Raw genomic sequence first — 14214 nt, 5'->3', positions numbered from 1 at the left:
CTTTGGTGTAAACTATATTAAATATGCATAATAATAATATATATGAATTTAAATATAACTGTAATATTTTTCCTAATTCTATATTAAATGCAGAAGGTTCTCTTCATACAACAGTAATTTATTTTTTAGCCCAAAATTATGTAACACGTATCTGATGATTACAAGGGTATTAATTTAACCTTTTTTTTTTTTTTTTAATATTCCTTTAATTGGTTAGATGAAGTTGCACTGATTAAGAATACATTATAGCAGGGGTAGGCAACCTTTGCCTACGTGGAGTGCCAACTTCAACATTTATAATCAATGAGTGTGCCACTATTAACAATAATGGTAAAAAACACACACGAACTACGGGAATATAATCTACTTGACACGTGCTAGCAGTGGCACGCGTTACATAAGTCGCCGACACCTGCACTATAGTATTAAATTTACTGTATCTGACCGAGGAATCTTTTGGTGAAATCCATATACATAAAATATATTTCTTTCTCTAGGAATCGCCCGGGCGCAAACGCACATTGAATTCAAGAGAATAACTTTTCCCGAGCTCGTTGTCGATGAGCTACGGGGAGAAAAAAAAAACTACTTGACTCTAGCTATTAAATAGTATTGGAAAAAATATATAAGAAAGAGCACACGCAACAACTGTTTTTCCATTTCTAATTTTATAAAGTAGCTTTTCATTACAAACTACTCAATTCTACTTATTGAAGTAGGATATTACTATAATATAGGGTTTTTCATTAAGAGGGGTTCAACTTTTTTTTAGTAAATAAAACACAAATGGTTAAAGATTTTGGTAATTTTTTTTTATTCGTACAAATTATAAACATAGAGATTTATTTATGAAAATCGATTTCTCTAGCGTGACCACCTCGACCATGTTTACAGAAGTTCAATCACGTAACCCAATTTTCCACTACTTTTTCCAATGAATTGACCGACATTGGAGCAATTTTGCATTCGATATTTTCTTTGAGCTCTTCCAACGTTGCCGGCTTATTGGTGTAAACTTCATGTGATCCCAAAGAATATAGTCTAAGGTGTTAAATCGAATGATCCATTTTTCGAAATAACGTGCTCACCAAATTTGCTTTGGAATAAATGGATTTGAACATTTTCTGTATGACAAGTGCCACCATCTTGTTGAAATTTGCCAAGTCCATACCTTGCAATTGGGCCAAAAAATCAGTTATCATGGTGCAATAGAGATTTCATTTACAATTAGGTGGCGATTATCATCATCAACCAAAAAATATGGGTCAATGATCTCTCCAGCATATCCACAGCAAGCAGTATTTTTTTCGGGATGCAATTATGTCTCGTGAAACACTTACGGATTGCTGACAGACCAATAACGTATATTTTGCTAATTAACAAAGTCATTTAGACAAAAATGACAATCATCACTGCAGTTGATTTTGCGATGAAAATCAGTATCAGCATTGATCGTTTATTTTGATAATAAATTTGTATAATTAGCAATCGCTGATCATGTGTATATTGCTCTAATGTCAAAGGGAAAAAATTAAAATGGCGTCGTTTTTTTCTTAAGGTAAAAGAAAAAATGAAGCGCTCCTAATGAAAACGATTTACTAGTATAAATAATGTGTTCTAGAGACCGTTCTAAATTTTTTTACTTTTAAAGGACTGATTACAGAGAGAGGGGGGATTTTAAGTCCCATATTAAGGACCGAAAAACCTTTCGATTTACATTTGTAATCTTCAAATGTTTATGAATACCTACATGTTAAGTGATCAATTGGGAGGGGAGATTTTAGTTGAAAAAGTCTAAGAAAGTCTCCTTGATAAGTAGATCCACAGAATAATAAACAAAAACAACGATGTTCTGTCACCACAAGGACTCCCTCTTCCGCATCCATGAGTTGTTATTAATAAACTAACTACATAAATAATAGTTTGTAGGCTTTATGAATATTATTTCATTATATCTTAGAGAATATATATATGTAGGTAAAATACAAAATCTCTCAGTAACCACCAGTTTATATTTACAACTTCATTAAATTGTATTTTTAATTCATAAAGTAATCAAATAATTCGTTGATTATTTTATCCATTCCTATGCTATATATTTGAAGAAACCATGAACTTCGGCACAATAAATAAAAACACTTCCTTTTTTGTAATATTACAAAAGGCTCATATATGTATGTATATAAAGTTTTTTGATGACAAAGTCGAGAAATGCAAATAACAAAATTTGTACTACTTTTTATTTTCAAATGATGAGGCTTAGAGATTGAGTAGAAAATGAGTGCGTTCATGCTTTCTGTTCAATTCTGAATGATAAAAAGTAGAACAATGAAAGGAAAAAATAAATCATTGAACGATGTTTATTTACCCAATCATTTTTTCACTCCTTTATTATTGTTCTGCAAAATAATTTTTTACACCAGGACCAAAGTTAAAACCAAGAGGCGAAACAAACCCCAAGAATAAATTTTTAGCCAAATTTATTTGAGTAAGAGAACGTTTAATGTCTTCGCCGTAGCTTTAATCAACCCATGGACATGGGTTTATTTTAAAGGATATAAAGGGATCCTAAATGCTTTCTAAAGTGACTGAAGGGGGGTAGGGAGCTTTAACCTGTATGGTGTCCCTGTTGTATGTTTAAACAACCCATGGACTTGGTGGTTTATTTTAGAGCATTTGAATGGCGCTTATAGGTTTTGTAAAGTAGAGGCAATGATTTTTGTCCTCCTTGGTGACCCTGTCATTGATAAAACAAGTTTTGGGCAGAGGTATTCAGATTTTATTATTAAATATTGGAAAATCTTCTCAATGCCAATTTTCTACACTGACTATTTTTCCAAGGCAATTTTCCCCAATGGAAACTTTATCAATGGTAATTTTCTCCTTGGCAATTTCTATAGACCCCGCTGAAGTTAGAGGTGTTTGCATAGGGGAATGTGTGGTGACCCCTACCAAATGAATTAATTTTTTGAGAGATTACCTCTTAATAAAATATTCAACAAAAAAAAAAAAAAAAAAAAAAAAAAAAAAAAAACCGTAATCCTGAAGATGTCCCAGGAGGGTATCATGAAGTATTGAATAACTTACTAACTACCCAACCTTCATGAATTCACCACTCTTTTGAAATCCCAAGTTAAACTCTGCAAGCAGAAGGAAAAAATGCAGACGTCGAATTATTAAGTGACGTAATCTGGTGTACCTTATAATTGACATTTTTCGAGTAAAAAAAGCTATTTTTGTAGCCATCTAAATTTGAGAAAACATCGATCACGTGATCATCGTTTTGTTTCTTTAAAAAATGAACAAATGAACGCTTTGTGGAATCTTTCCGAGAAAAACGGTGCTAAAAAAGTGTAAACGGCCCGAACCTGGGTAAGATATAAATTTGATCAGGATTCAATGCTTATTCTTCAATAAATGACTCCATGATGACTGGCAATGTTCAAAGTTAATTTATTGTAAATACATCCTTCTACTTATTTATAATATCAATAATGAAGCAGACGGATATTATAATAATACTGTTAGATAGAACTTGTAATGCACATAAATAGGGTGTGGCTACCCTTTATCCTATGTACATTTTGCGTATATACAATACATACTATTTTAGCAACCATTCGAGGATACCGAATAATAATTATCTAATTAATAGAGTCATGGGGATTTACTACTTATCTTTACTTATTATAGGTTATTCGTAAGTAATCTCGCAAAATACACTTTTTTTTCTATTAAAATACTTCCTCCTTTTGTTTGAGCTCTTCCACATCTAAGGAATTGGTAACAATATGTTCTTTTATTATTGGGAAGAGATCAAGGTATCATGCATATGAACATTATTTCCTTTTCACAGTTTTTAAAAACTATTTATAATTTTAATATCAATATGGGATGATTCATTTGTAGCTCATCCTAAAGTAATTTGGAAATTAACGCTCGTGTACTCTTACTCATGTTCCTACCATAATTATCCACTTTACTAAATAGGGTCATTAGGGGATAATTCTTTTTGTATATAATTACAATGGCTATTTAAAGATGTTTTTGTGATAGCATACCTAGCTGAAAGAATTCCTCATTGAAAGTTAGCTTAGAGGTCATCATGATAATTGCAGTCCTTTTATCAATGGGTTTACCAGGGTTGGGGAGTCGATGTATGAAGTTTGCACTCTGACTCTTCAAAATTTTGATGGCTCAACTTCGTATACTGTTTGTTTATATTTCATTCAATTAAAGCGAAATGACTAATCCGGCCGGATTCCCCATGAGAGATGTCTATGGTAATGATAAATGTACCGGTCCTTTAAAAAAATGAATTAAATTTAAAAAAATGATTTTAGATCTATGGTGTAAATCTATTCAGTGCACAATAATGTTATGGAAATTTAACAATCCTATCTTCAAAAAAAAATAAAAAATTACTATTTACACATATCATGTTTTTGTGATGGGTCAACCACTTGTATAAGCAAGTTACACAAGTTGCATACAAGATCAATAATCTTTAATCACTTGTGATGAAGCTAATGAAATAATTGGATAAGCCTGGGATGGTTGATATATTATTAATTTTACTTTCTGAGTTTTTGATTAAAAATTTACTAATTAATTATAAGTATTCTTTGGAACATTTCATAGTTTTAAAAGCCTCCAGTTATATTGATCGTTAAATCTTATACATATTTATAAGTTTTTTTGGTGTTATCTAACATGGATTCCAAAACGTTCGACTAAATCAGTCTGAAATTTAGCAAGTAAACTTATATAATAATAAAGCATTTTCCTATGAGATTTTGTGGGCCTCCGAGGTCATTAAGAGGCGGTTGTTGACCGAAATAAAACTTCCTTTCTTTTTCCATTTCGCTCCTCTTTTCTATGTCTTTCCCTCTATTTCTTTCTTTATCCCTCTCTCTCTTTTTTTTTCTACCTTCATTCTTTGGTTCCATTCCCTTCTATTTAGGCCTATAACCCGGTTATCCTCTGCTAGTACAAAATAAATAAGTAATTTTAATAGATCAAAATGAAATGTTTGCATGGATGTATAGTTCTAATTATTAAGTGACTGATGTTATGAGAGCTATAAAATGTAATTTGTACAATTTGCTTTAATCAACTACAATTGTACAAAATTGCATCCAATAAACAGCATAATAACCATATATAGAACTTATTAAACTAAATTAGAATTTAATTTTAAATCTGTTATGGATAATTTATACCAATTATTACATATTATAAATTACCAAATCAAGACTCATCACACAGAGTATAAGGAAAAAACACCCATACATACATCAAGAAAAATAATTATGGATTTCAAGTGCATTCATAATTATCATGATCACTATACCATCAACATCAATGAAAAGACCTTGAGTCTGTAAAAGATAACTTCATTTGGAAATATGAATTTCCAATGACTTAATAAGTAGCCATCATACATAATATTATATAGAATTCCTCCAAGTAGGTATTTTGTATTGAGTTCAATGTTTATCAAGTTATTAACTGCATATGGGCTCCGTCAACACAAGGTCAACCAAGAATGATTTTTCTCAAAATTGAGTATGGATTATATATCTATAATAATCGTTCATTCATTTAAATAAATTTTTTTATTAATTGTTTGAAGGTGGCCCAAATTGCACTTACAAAAATTCATTGTGTGTATCTAGAATTAGAATAAATTGATACATTCTATTTGGAGGGCATTATGGGAGCCAAATTAAGTATCTTAAATCTAATTAAGACTCTAAAGTATAGCAAATATTCTTGGGTATGTCAACTTATGTCCTAAATTGTAAGACAAAGCCAACATGTGAAGTTGGATCCATTTCTTCTCAATTGTAGCATAAAGATCTTCCAATTTTGAATATTGAAGGGTTTTTACCTTTGACTCGAAATTACTCTACACAAAGATGTCGAAGGGCTAAGATCTGGACTCCAAGGGGGCTCAAAGATTTTCCCAAAAAAGGATTTTAACTTTAAGGCACTCTTGGCATTGAATGATGGTATGTATTGGAGCTCCGTGTTGCTAAAAGTCTACCGTTTTTGTTTTGGATGAATTGGACTCAAACTATCGAATTACCAAAGGGTCCAAGCAAAATGAATTGTAAATAACCATATCATACGGAGACCCTCCACGATAAAAAACAAATGAAGCTTTTCTCCTTAATTTGAAACCCTTGTCCCAAACCAAAAGGGATCGACTATTGACACGCTTTGGAACAGTTTGAAGGTCTAAGAAGACACTTTTTGATGAAGAGGTCAATATTCGGTCATTTTGCTGGTTGAATTTTTGATCCAGGTCCCATTTTTTCTCAATCGAAAACGCTTCACACTTGAGTGAAACCATCCCTAGATCCTTATGAATGATTCGATTTCCTTTGTCATTTTAGCCATTCATCTGTGTTTGGTGTAAATTATTGTTTTAACTTTCCGAGCGTTTTCTGGAGTGGTAGCTGACCTTTAAGCGTCCACTTTTTGGCTTGCCACGAAATTTTGCAGTTTCTCAAATCTTTTAGATGTTATATTTTACCGAAGTGAGACTAATTGAAGGTTTCAAAATCCAAAATATTTGGTGCAATGATTTACCAGCCAGATAGGGATTCTCTACTCCTTCTCTTATATAATGCATCTTGACTAATATAATTAATTTTAATCGCATTTGTTTTACAACAGAAGGGAAGGATTGAACCCATATTGCGTTACACTAATGAAATCGCAGATAAAATACTTTAGGGTAACCCTGTAACAACCCTATTTAGCATTATTATCAGTGTTGATTGTGGATTTCATTTTGAATAAATCGTGACACAGAAAAGAGCGTAAGATTCCTAAAAGAGATGCTCACTATGTATAATACGTACATAAAAATACCTATTAGAGATTCATCAAGGTTCAAAACCACCCAATTTCATCGTAACAAGGCACATACATGCATATATATTGAAACCCCCAAAATACATACCTACTACAGAATGAGATTTTCAAAGCATAAGTTCGTTTTCTGTGAGTCAAAGGGAGATCTTAAAAAGGCTATAATGCTATAATTTAAAGCATGATGATAATCAAATGAGCTCTTGATTCATTCAAGGACAACCTAAGAATAATGTATTTAAGTACATAGACACTCTGATGATCATCTATGGAAATGTACAAATAAAGATTCTCTAAAATAATTTTTTTGAAGGAAATAATATGAAGAATAGAATACAAGGATATATTAAATAGGCACAACAAATCAGGGATTGGTCTTTGAAGGTTCAATCATTCGTGATCAACTTTCTTTTATATAATTCTTAAATTTGGTTTGTAACATTGCATCAAAAACGATAGTTAAATTGACATGTAGTACCGGTGTAAAGTTAATTCTGAAACATTTTATATACATTAGGAAGGTGTGTTTCAACTTTTTTCGAAATTCAATTATGGCTAGTGCGGAAACGTCGTGACTGGATATGAAAATTACCTATACAAAGGTTCATTGTCCTACGAGTTTATTGTTAGGTGGCACATCTCAATCCAATTATGGAAAAAGACAAAAACACTTTACTTAATAAATATAGATACTAAAAAGACCTTTTTGGTTATTTTTTATTAAATAACTTTGATAGCAATTGTTTTAACCTATATAAAGTATTTATAAAGTTTTTTATTTTCCTAAAATTGTCCTATGGAACAAAGTTAGGAAAATTTGATGACCCGCTCATAACGCGCATCGTTTTTTTTTAATATTTTCACAAAAGAAATATTAATTTTTTCATATAATTTTCTTTTTTGCTCCATAGGGTAGCTTTAGAAAATAAAAACTTATAATTAATAATTGAAAAATAATAATTAATGCTGGATTTTAATCCTTATTAACAAAGTAAAGAAATTAAATATCTCCTTTGAAACTTTGAACGGTATGCTAAAGATGATGTCGAAGTTAAATGAATTTTGCAAAAGTTATTTTCTTATCATTTCATAATTTATGCAAACTAGCAGTAATTAAAATTCGAAAAAAAAACCCCCCCTAATGTGCATAAAAGAAACATTTCTGGACTTATCTTTTTTAAATATTTATAAATAAATACTTGATATTTGACGAATAATTAATCTTACAAACCGTATTAGTTTTCAATATGTAGCCCTTTAGCTTCAATAACGTGCTTTAACCAGCCTCAAAATGAGGAGCAGACTTAATCTTTTTGCCTTAAGTTTTGTCCATTCCTCAGATATTTTTCGTTCCTTGAGAACACTCAAATTTGGTGAGTGTTTAGCAAAAGCCTGTTCTCAATTTGCTGCAATCGAGGACCAAATATGCTACTACAAATAAACACATTTTTATTACAATTTTACAAATTATTATACCAACAGGGGTCATTATGCAGTATTACGGGAGCAAAAAAAAAAAAAAAAGAAGAGCTATCACGGCTATAGGCATCTCAAAAGTTGCCACTTAAAATACATATGATTTGATTGCATTTGGTATCTGTTCTGTTATTTATAAACTTTTTTATATTAGTATAACGCAGAACTATAATACGTGGTGAATAATTATTACTTATGGACCCTTTGGATTAGGAATCATTCGACTTTTGAAAAAAAATAATTTAGCAAATATTGATCCACAGGACGTTTTCTTCGTTTAAAAGATGTACCGGGCCGTGCAAAATTATTTACCGATGATGTAAATATACTTTTTAAGAGGTTTTGTGGCAACCAATCTGATTGTTTCGTATTTTTACTGTTAAGATAAACAAAAATCCTTCCTGTGAGAGCGTAACAACTTCCACACGTGAGACCATGTCCCATCAGGAAACAAAGAGGATCAAAATTGCAGCCCTCCTCCGAGCGGGAGTGCCTCATAACAACATTAAGGAACAGGATGGGGCCTCGTTGAAGGCAATTTACAACGTTTCCAAGCGCTTGGAGGCTGGGGGTGATCTCAAGCATTCCCCTGGGGCTGGCAGGAAGCCCACTGTCTCAACAAGGCAAGTAAAGGCAGTGTTCAAGAGGACTCCCAACAGGTTCATTGCCGACATGGCCAGAAAGATGGGAACGTCGAGATCAACTGTTACAAGGGCATTGAAAAGGGCTGGAGGAAAGTCCCTGAGGCGTACTGAACGCCCTCTGCTAACTGAACGTCAGTGAGAAGTCAGACTTGAGCGTGCCAAGAAAATCTTGAATCATATCAAGAGCTCATCTGGATGCATCATCATTTTTTCAGATGAGAAATCTTTTACGGTCGATCCTATTTTCAACATGCAAAATGACCATGTTGTGAGCTTTGGAGATGTGCAAGATAAGCACCGCTATGTGGCAACAACAAATCACCCTGCTTCGGTGATGATGTTGGGTCTCGTGGCCTCCAACGGGAAGGCCATGAAGCTGGTATGATTCCCCACTGGCTACAGATTAACAGCGGAAGATTATGTGAAGATTCGTCGCCCACGCTGACCAGTGTCATTGAATCAAATGGTGGAGACTGCAAAAAACGACACAAGAACAGAAATGCCTGATTAAATTTGATCACAAACTATTTCATTATTCTAAAAATGTATGAATAAATTGTTTCTCAAGTCATTCTAAATGTCATTATTGTCCGCGATATATTCTGAACAAAAATCGGTAAATAATTCTGCACGGCCCGGTAGGACAGGCCTGGACGAGACGTACAAGTGATGGGATCAATACATACACTATATTAATTTTTGTTTAGTATACCATTATAATAGTCGCACCAGGGTACAGATGCCTTTAAAATGGTACTTTACTAATTACTTCCGCCACTGAAGTTGAACGGAGGTGATGTTTTCGGCTCTGTTTTTTTGTTAGTCAACAGGATTATGGCAAAAGTTACGAATCGATTTTGATGAAACTTTGTAAGAAGATTGTATATGGTCAAAGTAAGAGGCAATTACATTTTGAGGGGTCAAGATTAACGTAACACAAAACGAAACAAATGAGATACATAACTCAATTTGATGTTAGGAGGAGATTTTGCGCTCATTCTTCTGAGCTATGCCTTTCCCCCTACCACACGCAAAAATTGTGTGGACGCCCCTGTAAGTGTATATCAATTTTCCTTAATAACATCTTTGCTATATATTTTTAGTCGAATGAGTAACGGAACTGGTACAAAACATATCATTTAAAAAAGTGTCTCAGAATTAAATTTACAATGAGTAGAGATAAAATTGAAATGTTCAGAACAGAAAAAGCCCTTGCGGTGAACTTATTTAATATTAGGTATCCTTCTCAGTGAACTTTAAGTGGAGTCTTTCATGATGAAAAACAGTATTAAAAAAATTGTAATTTCGTAATACTTTTCCATGATAAGAGGTCATTAAAATCTCTGATTGCACATAAATGTATTCACACATACCACCAATTTCATACTTTTTGTGTAGTTTTTATAATTAAAATGGGATATTGGGTGTGGCATTAATTAAAGAACCTCTCTTTTGAGCCCTTATCATTAAGAATAAATAATAATGAAATAGTCTATTTGCAATAAATATTTATCTTCAAACGTATAAATGAAATGACAGGAGTACTCAATTTCCTCAATTGTAGATGTACGTACAACAATTTTATGATTACAATTTACGTCGACTCAATTATCTTTAAACGACATTAATATATGTATATTGTACAGAGTGCAGGAGCTAATTTTTCATCACAGTTTTATTTGATTATAGCATTATTTGAGGGTTAAAAGAAAAAATAATAATTATACAACCAGCTAATAAGTTAGATTTTCCTAAATTTAGATATATTTTTTTATTCAAACAAAAAATGATTGCATATTGTACAGCAAACAAAGCCGGATCTTGTGAATGCAGATTGATTATTCAAGTATGTTAAGAGTGCCTTCAGAAGAAAGAATCCAACTCCTCAGGTCATGTATCTAGGTATTGCAGTGTGGGATGACAGGAAGATCGACTCATATTTCTACAACACAGAAGGAGAAAGTTGATCCCGATGCCTACAACAGGGTTGCCAGGTGGACTGTGTTGCCTTTCTTGAAGGCTAATTACCCTGATGGAAATTATGTATGGACTTGGGATAGGGTTTCTCCATCTCCTCTCTTTCCCTGAAAAGCTTTACCTCCTTCTAGTGCAAGTCCTTCTGGCGCCATACTCACTTGATCTTCATCCTCTACGAACCAGTATGTGGAGCGTTTTGGAGGCCAAGATTGGTAATATCTCTTATATTAATATGGAAGAGTAGAAGGTAGCCATTATGTTGAAGTAATACATCCAGAAGATCTGCCCAATGTTTTTTTTTCTCATGTTAAGAACGTGATCGTTTTCAAGGGTAGTCACATTGAGTTATGCTAGTCATTACATAGATAAACGTTCATGTAATTACTTATTTATAAAGAGTACTCTTTTATGAGAAAAAAAATTTATAATATTAACTCCAATAAACTGTAATACAAGATAAATATAAGGATAAATCGTTGATTATTTTTTAAATACACAAAGACACTTAAAAATCAATAGAGATCATTTTTCTTATCCATTGAGTTTTACATGGTATATAAAGGGTTAAAGTTATTAAATTTTGGAAAAATTTGCTTCTGCACCCTGCATATTTGTATGACTATTGATTTGTGTTTATTTATATCATGTATACGCTAGATATTTATCCTTGCAGGAAACAAAGAAATAGCTAATTGTATGTATCTATATAAGTAGATTATATATATATATCAATATTATATACATATATATCTACCTATATGTGAACTCTGCTTGATTATAATATGATATATACAGGTGGGGATTTTATATACGTAAAAATTTTATACCTCAATATGTTGGCAACTCTCAAATCAATGTTTATGAAAGTGAGCTTATCAGATTCAGCTGACAAGACTGCATATAAAAATAAAGAAACTTTGATATGTCCTCCAAATAAGAACGCCTTGCGACCATAATTGTGTGCCACCGTGCCAGGCGTACGCTCAAGGAGATTACCAAGCTTGCAACGCTGACAAAATAAACTGTTTACGATGTTGCCGAGGCTTTCAATGAATCTATTGGGTCGGGAATACCTGCAAGGAAGGCTTATGATCGTTTTGGGCTTATAACACATAACAAATGATTGAAATACGCAATTAAAATGAGTAGACATGCGGCCTCCTAGTTCACCGGATCTGAGCCCCATTAATACCCTTGTTAATTTTTGTTATTTTTCTGATGAAATTAATCAGACCATGGGAGGATTGACCAAAATCTGGGATTTTGTTTCAGATATCCTCTAGAAAAGGCCAGATGAGCTTCTATATTTTTTTCCGAGCTTAAAAATGAGAAAATTAGATGGATACTTGTCTTAAATTTTATGAATATTTTACCAAAAGTTCAGACCTGAACAAAATAGAATTCGGATTACGGTTATATTTTTCTGATAACTGGGACTACTATATTTCTTGGAGAAAAAGTAAAATAAAAGTATTCATAATCTTGTTGACTTTTGTCGGACTTCCATTCTCAAGGTAGAGGTCATGGCCAATGAGTTCTTTATCAAGGCTGTGCCAGGTTGGAGGCTATGGTAGAACATGGAAGTGGTTTGTTTGAGTGATTTACTTCACTATGGGATTCATACATGCAGGAGCAATAGATTTGTGAATTACTGAATTAATTCTGAGAAATATTTTTTCTGGATTTGAAAACCTCACCCCCTCTAGAGTAAAAAGAAATCAATAATTTTTCCAATTTTTTCCGTTTTATAAGTTGAATCGATTTACCCTAAATGGCTTTAGAAAGATAAAATTTTGTTTAAAAAACTTTTTACAAAGTTTTGTGATCTTTAACTCAGGATTGTTTGAGTGTTCATCAAAGATGGATACGAACAAATAGAAAATACTCCATATTTTACAGTTTTTCTTAGATAAAGGCAAAAAGGAAAGCTAGGTGGCTGAAAATGTGAATAATGCTTATGGACCTGATACTGTCCAGCCAATCACATTCAATTTTTTTTTCGTCGATTCTGTTCCGGTAATTTTGATGTCAAAGATGCAAGTTCAACTGTCGAAAATGTGGATACAATAATGGAAATGGTCGAGTCCCACCGTCATGAAGCACTCTTTTGATTGTAAAAGATGAAAAAATTAAAAAAAAAATCAAACAAAAAAGTGATGGATTTATTTTTACTCCACTTTATCAAGGCATCATGAGCATTTGTTGAGGACTTTAATCAAGTAGGAAGTTAACAACACACTCTCTGCATAAATTCATTCCTTAGATAAACAAATGTCTTATAGACAAAACATATGTGGCAACCAACATCTGTAGGTAGGTATTACCTATTCTTACATTCTGAATAGAAATGCAATTCCTTTTATTTATATGTATGGGTAGTTCATCCCATGCTCAAAGACACAACTTGCAGTATACATACATAAAGAAACGCTGCTTATTATCTGATGAAAAAATGAAACAAAATAAAAAAAGTAACTCATTCTTTGATGACATATTATAACACTTCAATGCATTAATATGCATTAGACATTCAATACATTTTGCCGATTGCGCCTCTGTTGGCTTTAATATGTTGTGGGGGTTTAATATTATTATAGGAACATAATTCCTTACACTTATCCCTAGTAGGGATTTTTAATCTTTACTCTTTTTTTTATAAGGAAAATTGTTTTAACCTATAATATCTTAGCAACTAGGAATGTAAAACGCCAAAAAACCTTGTAGTGTAAAAACAGGGTTGAATAGGGTGGCTCAGTAGTAGTTTGGAATTTTTTGGAAAAAAAATAAATCCATAAATCCATAGCTATTCAGAAAAAATATCAATAGTTAAATTTTTGAAAAAAAAAAAAAAAAAAAAAAAAATTTAATTTGAAATATTGAATATTACAATTTGTGAAAATAAATCATCAAAAATCATTAGTTATTCACAGAAAAATTAAATTTAGGGGAAAAAAATTTAAAAATCTTAAAGAAAAAATTGATTTTTTTTTTGGCAAAAAAAATCTCCAAATATTTTTTTTGGGGGATTTTTTCAAAAATCCATACCTATTTAAAGGAAAATTAACTTTTTTTTAAAAATTAATTTTCAGTAAAAAATTCAGTTATTCACAATAAATGATTTTTTTAATAAAAAAATTACAAAAATCCGCAGCTGCTTACTAAAAATTTAATTGTTGGAAAAAAATTCAAAAATTAAATTATTCGGAAAAAAACTTCAAAGATATTCAAAGCTATT

General features: G+C 32.0%; 1 protein-coding gene and 1 long non-coding RNA gene across 6 annotated transcripts in view; one reads left to right on the top strand and one right to left on the bottom strand.

Moving 5' to 3' along the window:
- Positions 1-14214, top strand: part of LOC121120322 (uncharacterized) — a 67869-nt gene that overhangs the window by 31302 nt on the left and 22353 nt on the right. The window lies entirely within an intron of this gene.
- LOC121120324 (uncharacterized) lies at positions 10616-13808 on the bottom strand. Of its 3 annotated transcripts, none has more exons than XR_005865013.2 (4): positions 12353-13808; positions 12112-12297; positions 11807-12052; positions 10616-11423 (listed from the first exon to the last, which is right to left on the bottom strand). It is a non-coding gene; the product is annotated as an uncharacterized lncRNA (long non-coding RNA). The 3 variants fall into 3 exon arrangements; XR_011781018.1 differs by having other exon boundaries at positions 11807-12297; positions 12353-12681; positions 12746-13808; XR_005865014.2 differs by having other exon boundaries at positions 11807-12297.

Source organism: Lepeophtheirus salmonis, chromosome 6 (genome assembly GCF_016086655.4).
Source record: "Lepeophtheirus salmonis chromosome 6, UVic_Lsal_1.4, whole genome shotgun sequence".
In the NCBI taxonomy this organism is placed as follows: domain Eukaryota; kingdom Metazoa; phylum Arthropoda; class Copepoda; order Siphonostomatoida; family Caligidae; genus Lepeophtheirus; species Lepeophtheirus salmonis.
The sequence above is the reverse complement of the archived record's forward strand: the minus strand, read 5'-3'. Positions and strand labels throughout refer to the sequence as shown.